The 9014-nt window shown below is 34.0% G+C and overlaps 1 long non-coding RNA gene across 2 annotated transcripts in view; it reads left to right on the top strand.

Annotated features, from left to right (window-relative positions):
• Positions 1 to 157: 157 nt before the first annotated feature.
• LOC118149508 (uncharacterized) overlaps positions 158 to 9014 on the top strand; it is a 61926-nt gene continuing 53069 nt past the window's right edge. Inside the window, exons 1-3 of one of the 2 annotated variants that reach the window (XR_004737031.3) lie at positions 158 to 3774; positions 6079 to 6316; positions 6536 to 6677. This is a non-coding gene — a long non-coding RNA (uncharacterized LOC118149508). Of the gene's footprint in view, positions 3775 to 4700; positions 6317 to 6535; positions 6678 to 9014 lie in introns of those variants that run through there. The other variant, XR_013529645.1, reaches the window with a different exon arrangement.

Below are 9014 nucleotides of genomic sequence, written 5' to 3'. Positions count from 1 at the left end.
TGTTGACTCATATTAAATATTACAGATAAACTTGACTAAAATTCAATTTCACTGTCATAGCAAGAACATTTCAATTTTTCTTTTTTTCTCTTCTCATTTATATTGCTTTTTTTCTTTGATAAAACTGTCAGCTATGTACCACAATTTTAATACAAAGAAAAATAATCTGGTCTACAAAAACATCTAAATATTGAAGACTATGCCAGAATTTGGCAGAAAATTTATATAATTGTTTATGGTATAATAGTTGCAATATTAAATCTGCAATGAATTGCAAAAAGAAAATAAACATAATACTAAATTTTTAATGTAACATTTCAGTTATTTTTCTGGGTTTCTTGTTGGATTAAATGCATAGTCTATTCCCAAATCAAATGTATCTAATGTATTTTACGCAGAGCAATGAACTATACATTGATAATAAAAAGGAAGTAGGAAAATCTTACTCCCTACAAGCAAATTTATCTATCTGGATTATTTCGTGTGTAGGAAATAAGGCAATGAAGTCTCAAGAAAATAAAATGTTTTGCTAAGCTTAAAAACTTGCTCTGAAAATACATTTCTCTCATTTTGACCCTTTATTTAGAATATTAATTCTCAAAAGCATTTGAGAATGTGGCCCTTTATTTAGAAGAGTAATTCTAAAGTCCCTGTTAGCAAGGCATATTCTCAATTTCTACCCTGAACTTTCTGCATCATAATTTTGGGGATATGGCCCAGCAATTGGCATTTTACAATCCCTTCAGGGGATCCTTATTCTTGCTAAAGTTTAATAATCCCTGCAATAGAATACATTTTGGTCTATTTTTTTTGTCATCATGGGAGAGGAATCTACCAGTAAATAGAGAGTCAAAGTATTTAATGGAAATTAGTAAATAAATTGTCTCTCAAAGAGTCCACTAATAATATAGTACCTGTAGAGAATACTGACTCACAGGAGGACGAACTTAGCAAGTCATTCTTAGAGCCTTCACCGCACTATCATCCTGAAAGTTACATGACCTCACTACATGAGGGAGAAAACAACACAAGAGCAGATGTCTTCTTTTTAAAGGCTTGTATAAATCGTATTTATTCAGTAGCTATTTTATTGTTCTAGAGGTATTACAAAAACAAATGTTTAAATTGCATTATTATTTATTTATGTTGGTAACATTTTATCTAACCATCAAATTTATACATGGGAAGATATTTGTCAAATCCATTTTGTTTCTATGAAATTAAAAGTCTTCATTTCATATAATTCACACTTTCTTGAAATAGAACACAAACTATTTGTAAGTTAAAATGTGTTCCACATGCATGTGTTATAAATGTCCGTGACATTTTCATCTCAAAGTCGATGAAAATGTTCTTACTACCTGTTAGTTTTACACAGACTCTGTAGTTTATCCATGATATTATCTCAAATTGAATTTAAGAAAAAATTGACTAAAATAAGCACTAACAAAACAATAGGTCAAGAAAATGGTATTTAAAACTGTATAGGTAATAAATTATCAATATGTTTGACTCTTAAAACCCAGTGAAAAACTGAAGATTGAAATACAGAATATTAAAATTAACTTTAAAAGAGAAATGATGCACTTTATTTTGGGGGGGAATAACATTTACAATGTCATGTCAATTAAAAACAAATTACAATAAATTTCCTTTGGAAGTACAAATGATATGAAACCTTAATATTGTTGTTTTACCATGATTAAAATTATTTCCCTTTATATCTTGCTACCAACAGAGTATTAATTAAATAACTGATTCACATATACACCCTAACCCTTCCTCCATTTCTCAGTACAATTATAGCTGAGTTTCAAGAAGACAGAGAACACATATTTTTTACATCAAATGAAAAATTTACATAAGTATTATGTACAGATTACATAAAACGTGATCCATTACTTACTCTCTCAACTGTACATCACTGTTCAGAAATTAAGCAGCTATCGAGCTTTTAATGAACAATAGGTGGAAGTCTAGCCAATTATTTGCCTTGCATTGTCGTTATTTGATTTTAAAAAGCATTTTGTTCTACAGCCTTGTAATTCTTTTTTATGGTAGTAAAAATATAACTACGTATCCTGTGCCAGACATGCCAATTCAGTTGTGATTTCATCATTCAGACATGGTCTGTCTTGTTTCTACTCCAGTCTCAGCAGCTAGAATCATGCCTGATCCATTGGAATATAAAAAAATACTTGAAGAATGAATGAACTAATAAAGAATGAATAAATATACTGGCTATATGTGTATGTATTAATATTTTTCCAGAAATATAGAGGTTAATTATATGTTAACAAAAGGAAGATAATTTTTTTCTGCCAAATTAGGTCATCACTTTTTAAAATTTTCATTCGTTTGAAAATAGTTATTGAGTGATTATCATGATCCATCTTTCTGTAAGCAATCCAGTCTGGTTATGAGATAATTCTTAGTGGTGTCAGAGATTGATCCATAAATTCTTTCAGTGACCAAAGGTGGAGATAAAACCTTCAAAACTCTATGTATCTACTACAAAGGGCGTATGTAGATTTTGTTTAATGTTCAAAATATAGTAATAATGGTATGGACAAAGAGGATATTTGTTGAGTGTCTTCCAATTTTAAAAAATACATTGAATCCTTTGTTGAACAGATTAGATTATTTTTCATTAGTTACTAATCATTCATAACCTCATATTTGTTTTGCACTCAAACATTTATTTCTCCTAGAATATATGCAGGTACATTTGGATTGTAATTTTGTTTTTGTATATTTTCTGCAAATAGCCTAAATATAATGAAATGAACATAAAAACATGTCTTCTTAAGCTATTTGAAGTATGGTTCAGTACTTTTTTCCCAAGTATATGCATATGCACATCTACTTTGACACTGACAACTTAAAGTAAAATTAAACATTACTTAATGGAAAATCTCTTTGGTGACCCTAGAGTAAATTTATGTATACCTGCATGCATGTATGTTTGTATATAAATATTAGAGTATAGGCATATGTAGCTACATAGCTTTAAATGGGTTCATATTGAACATACTGCTCTAAGTATTTCCATTTTACGATAGAATAATGTGAGCATATTTCAATATTAATACATATAAATTTATCTCCTTCAAAAGGACACCTCATTTTTCCTGAGTATATCTGTGGGAAAATAATACCAATTGCTGTAACCCCAAATTTTCAGTAGCTCAAGGAACAAAAAAAACACACTCTCCTGCTTCCCGCACCATCACCAAGCTCTTTGTGTTGCAGGCAACAAGATGGAGAGAAGAGCTGTAGCCCTTTGGGGACCTCCGACCTAGGGGCTTCCTGAGCCACGGCTGTAACTCCCTTTTTGGGGCTCTGCAGTTTCTGGCGTCTGCAAGTTTCTGGTCACTACTGCAGTCCCCAAATCTAGATGCTGGCGCCTGCAGCAGAAGCCACTTTTGGTATGTTTGGTCAAGCTGCAGTCTTGCACAGAGCTGGTGAAGCGGTTTCAATGAAAGCCAACATAAGAATAAACATAGATAGATTGAACCAACAGTGGGCTTTTTTGGTTTAAACTTGGGCCTGGGAGCAAATGCAAGTGATAAAGTCATTATGAAAGTGGGTTTAAATGATTACACATTAAAAATTTAATTTTGAAATGTATAAGCTAATAAATTTGGAAATGGACGGCCACTTGAAGATGTATACCCATCATGTATATTTTAGCATGAAGCTAAATTAAGCATGAAGCTCTGGTTCCATGACTTCTGGAAGGCAATGGCCAGTCTCAGACTTAAGGATTAACAGGTATGTGAATTTTAAATATATTAAATCATATATAACTTCTGGAAAATATATGAACAATAGAGACTCAGATGTAGCTACTTAAGAATTTCTAAATATGAGGTTTTATTTGCTCTGTAGAGGAAGAGTTTAAGTAACTGACCATCATTATCACTATTTTTTGTATCACTAGCTAAATGTAGCCATGGTGCCAAATTAAGGGACAGCAAGCACACAAACCTGGAATTAAAATGACACCTTGATGCTTGATGTTAAGTTCCAACATATATTAGAGACCAGATGACATTTTCATAGAAGCTTGCAAATTTTCCAAATTAGTGGTGCCTAAGTATAATGTTGTTCTTGTTTTCACCATTACAAATGAGTCCTTCATGTTAAAGTAACATGCCCAAGATTTTTGCTATTAATTGTTTGTTAGAGATGATGGTTGAGACATGGTACAAAAATTTTCTGCAAAAAGGTTGGTTATTTCTTTAAAAATAAGAAAATTGTATGCACTTTCTAGATGAAATTCACATACAATAAAATGCCCACTTTTTTTGTCAGTGTACTTTTTAATGATTCATTACAAATGTGTGTGTAATGAATTACACAAAAGATGTACAATATTTTCATTGCTTCAGAAAATTTTTTCTGGGCCCTTTGAAGTACTCTGTCTTCCATGTTCCAGGCAACTAAATATTTTGTCATCATAATATTTTTCCCTCTAGAATTCCATATCAATGCTATGGAAGTCCAAATTTGAATTCAGAATTTCAAATTCAATTTCAATTCAAATTCGATTTCAAATTCCAGATATGAAATTTGAAATTAAATGTCCATATCTTTGCAGGTTATTTTTTATATCTGGAATCTTTCAGCATAATTTTTTTAAGATTCATATTGTTGTCATACATAATTTATTTTAATTGATGAATAATATTCCTACCTCATAATTTATGCATTCATCTGCTGATGGAAATTTGAGTTGTTTTCAATTTTTTCTTATTATAAATAAAACTTCTATGAGCAATTGTGTACACATCTTTATGCAGACATATATCTTGAGTACCTCAAAGCAGAATCACTGGGATATAGGGTAAGTGTATGTGAACTTAAAATGATCTTTTAAAGTGTTTTTATTTTCTTTGGGACCAAGTCTTGCTCTGTCACCCAGGCTGGAGTGCAGTGGCACAATCGTGGCTCACTGCAGCTTCAGTTTCCCAGGCTCAAGTGATCCTCCCATTCAGCCCCCAAGTAGTTGGTACCACAGGTGCACATCACCAAGCCCAGCTAATTTTTTCATTCTTTGTAGAGACAGGGCCTCACTATATTGCCCAGGCTGATTTGGAGCCTCTGGGCTCAAGTGATCCTCCTGCCTAGGCTTTGCAAAGTGCTGAGATTATAGGCGTGAGCACTGCACCCCTCCTAATATTATTTTTTCCCCACAAAGAAGCAGCATTTTCCATCTCCACAATCGCATGGTGAGGTATTCATAATTTCTTCCTTATGTTTCTTATCCTAGCCAACACTTGGAATTGTTAAACTTTTAAATTTTAATAATTTATAACTGTGCAATGATATCTTATTTTTGGTTTAATTTGTGCTCCTTAAATAATATAGTGTGTAATCATTTTTCTTGGAGTTTCAAACTGATAGTAAGTGTTTCAGAAAATGAGATCAGCAGGTGCCAGCTCATGGTCCAGAGTAGTGACAATCACACCAACTCCAGTCCCGCTTATACTAAGGAAGTTTATCCAAATGGAGAATAGTGTACATTTTCATGGGAGTTGGAGAGTGGAAAAAATAATAATTAGGACCATTTCTATAATTTCCTTGAATATCTGAGTCACCTAATAAATTGATCTCTTTTTGCATTCAAATATGATCAAAAAGAGTCCATCAAATCTTAGTTCAAAATGTGCCTTACTATGTATGAGGTATGTAAACCCAGAAAAATAAGAATTCTAAAAATCTGAAATGTTAGCATTACATTCCAGAAGGATTGTTTGAGTACTACATGAGTCACATTGCAGGTGTGGGGAAAACATTATATACTTGGAGGGTTATTTGGGAGGAAATAACTGATTAACAGTTTTGATAAACAGTGTCTGTGTTACTTTTAGCAGAATTCTCCTAACAATTCCAGAAGAGGATGCTAAGAAATGCGGATACTGCTAGGCCGGGCGCGGTGGCTCACGCCTGTGATCTCAGCACTTTGGGAAGCCAAAGCGGGTGGATCACAAGGTCAGGGGTTCAAGACCAGCCTGACCAATACGGTGAAACCCCGTCTCTACTAAAATTACAGCTGCGTGCCTCTTGTCACAGGTATTTGGGAGGCTGAGGCAGAAGAATTGCTTGAACCTGGGAGGTGGAGGTTGCAGTGAGCCGAGATCATACCACTGCACTCCTGCCGGGGTGACAGAGTGAGACTCTGTCTCAAAAACAAACCGAAACATGGACACTGCCTGAGCACCCTCATTCTGTGTTTGAAGAAATACAGATACAATGGCAGAAATGCAAGATACATTTTCTTGGAATTACAGTAAAGAATCTGCAAGTGTTGGTGAGCATAACTTTATTATTTGACTACATGAATTATGAAATGCATGTAAATTGATGTTTTAGAGAGACAAAACAATACACAGTACAATTGGGAGTATTTATTACTATATTCCCTCGTCTTTAGTGTCTGATAGTTTCAGATATCCTTCCTCATGAGTTCATGGCATATAGTGTCGCTTCTGTGGATTAGAACCATTTATGACATGCAATTTCTCCATAGTGGCTTCTTACGTGTTGACAAGAAGCTCTTCTGGGACCGTCAGCTTTTCTTCTGTTACTACCTGTTGAGGTGAGAGCGAAAAAGATGGAGACAGCAAAAGAGCCACGAAGTGGTCCATTCTCTTTCCGTCTCTGACCCAAGGGTAAGTACCAACCATAACAGAGCTTATATCTGGCTATATATTTAAGGTTACTTTCCTAAAGACCTGAAGAAAACAAAATAGGATGACGTTAGAACCCAGATACATTTTGAACAAGATAAAGATTTGATCTTGGAGCCCTTGGGGCTCAGCTATAACCTATCTCTTCTGAAGTGATTTAATTATCCTCACTCCAGGTGCAGGCAGCTTCACCACCATTCCTCTCAGATATATGTGCATTTTGGGAAGACTCTTCTTCCATGACAAAGCACAGGGTGGAGTAGAATCCTGGCTTATCCACTCTAATGGTGATGTTCCCCAGAGTCCTCTTTTCTGTTCTACCTCTTACACACTCTGACAATGGCAGCTTGTCAGCCCATCCCATAACACTGTAAACTATTATTGGTACATTTTCCAAAGTTTAAGTTTACTTAGAATATATATGATTTTTCTAACCTGGTTTCATTCCTTTTCATTAATCTGTATTCATTATTACCTCAAGATGAATACATATTCTTCCTTTAGTTTTCCAGTTCTTGGTTTCTGAACTTGGGAGCAACTCTTTAAAAATTAATAGTGACAGTGATAATCCGTCCTAATGCGATATTCAAAAGCAAATTGTGCATTTTCAAAATGACAGATTTTGTAGCCTTTACCACAGTTGTAATGTTTTAACAATTTAAACCTAATTTCAATTAGTACCCTGATACCTCCAAATATTTAGCAAGGAGAGTTTTTCTAAGAAAGAGTCTAGGCCATGGAAAATTAACTTTCCTATTTCCCATCTCACACTTGCGAGAAAAGTGAGGCTCAGAAAGTCTGAATTTTATTTGCCAAAGGTCACAAGAGTGGTAGAGCTGGGATTCAAAACTAGGTCATTCTCACTCTAGAACCATATTGCCTTCTAAAATGTGTCACTGAATGAAACTTCCCTTAGCATGTAAAACTGTGTGCAGCAAAAATTCTGCAAGCTCCAGGGTCAAGTGGAATGATAGATTTTCTTTGTCTCCAGATAAGTTGGCTCCACCCAATCATGTTTAATTCAATTTTTATTTATTGATCTATCGATTTCAGGTATTAAGTGCTAGACATAAAAGTGACCAGAGGAAAAAAGAATTTTGGAATGAGAGCAGAATGGATTATTTTCTTCTTTCTTTCCTCTGGTTCAAATAGCATATCTCCTGCACATGACAGATTTCCTGTAACCTGTGTAGTACTTTGAACATGTAGTAAAGCAGAAGTGACATTGCAGTAACTCATGAACTCCACTGAAATTGCTATGGTGTGACAAACCTGTCTTGGCTGTCTCTATGTAAATTAGAAATTCCTAAAGCTTTCAATAGGAAAGTTACTGTGAACTGCTTCATTTCAAACTGAAAGCATTGAAATGCTAATTAGGAAGCATTATTTTTTTCCTTTAAAGTAACTTTAAATGACTTGCCTGGAAAGTAAACTCATTTACTCTACTTTTATGGCACAGATTTCTCCATATGAGAGGAGAATGGCCATTTTTGTGAACTACTGTTGGATATGACATACATATTTTGGAAGTCTCATTCGATGTTTGGATTTGACAGATAAAATGCTTTTATCGATTGTATTGTATTGAAAGCTGTTTTATGCAAATTAATTTAACACAGAATTTAATGATTTTGGATGTTAGGAGTGAGGGGAAAGGAACAACCTTTAAAGTTAACACTGTAATTATCATCTTACTTCTGATTATCTCAGCTTCCACCAGAATAGAAAATGCTTATTCTCTTGGAGAGAGAAATAAACTTAATCTTTACATGGGCACACTCAAAATTGTTACTAAGCTTTTACATATTTTTTATTGTTGTTGTATTTTTTCACAATGTCCTATACATTTTCTTTTTATTTTGTGAAGTGAGGTGTGAGTGTGTGTGTGCCTGTGTGTGTGTACACACATCCATGGGGGGAGCAAATTCTAAATAAGCTCAAGTAGAATTTATTTTTTCTAATTACAGAGTACTCACAGAGCACCAAGGAATTGCACAATTTTGCATGTAGCAGAAGCACAGCTGCCTTTTCTCTAACCTACATCTCCTCCTCTATTCCTGACCTTGTAAATGGCATGGATAATTAATCAATGGCATACACTGATGACATAGGTGTCATTCTAAACTCTGTTTTCTATTATACCTCCTCCATTTCCTTCTGTGTGGTTGATCAACTAAAGACTCATCTATTCTTTTTAATAATAATGTCTTCATGTTATCAAATATTCTAATTTCCATTGATACTCTGTGATATAAAATCACATCATTTTTTCAAATTTGTCATAATTCTGTCATATTGCATATTTTATATGTCATTATA

This window comes from Callithrix jacchus, chromosome 19 (assembly GCF_049354715.1).
Source record: "Callithrix jacchus isolate 240 chromosome 19, calJac240_pri, whole genome shotgun sequence".
Lineage (NCBI taxonomy): Eukaryota > Metazoa > Chordata > Mammalia > Primates > Cebidae > Callithrix > Callithrix jacchus.
The sequence above is the reverse complement of the archived record's forward strand: the minus strand, read 5'-3'. Positions and strand labels throughout refer to the sequence as shown.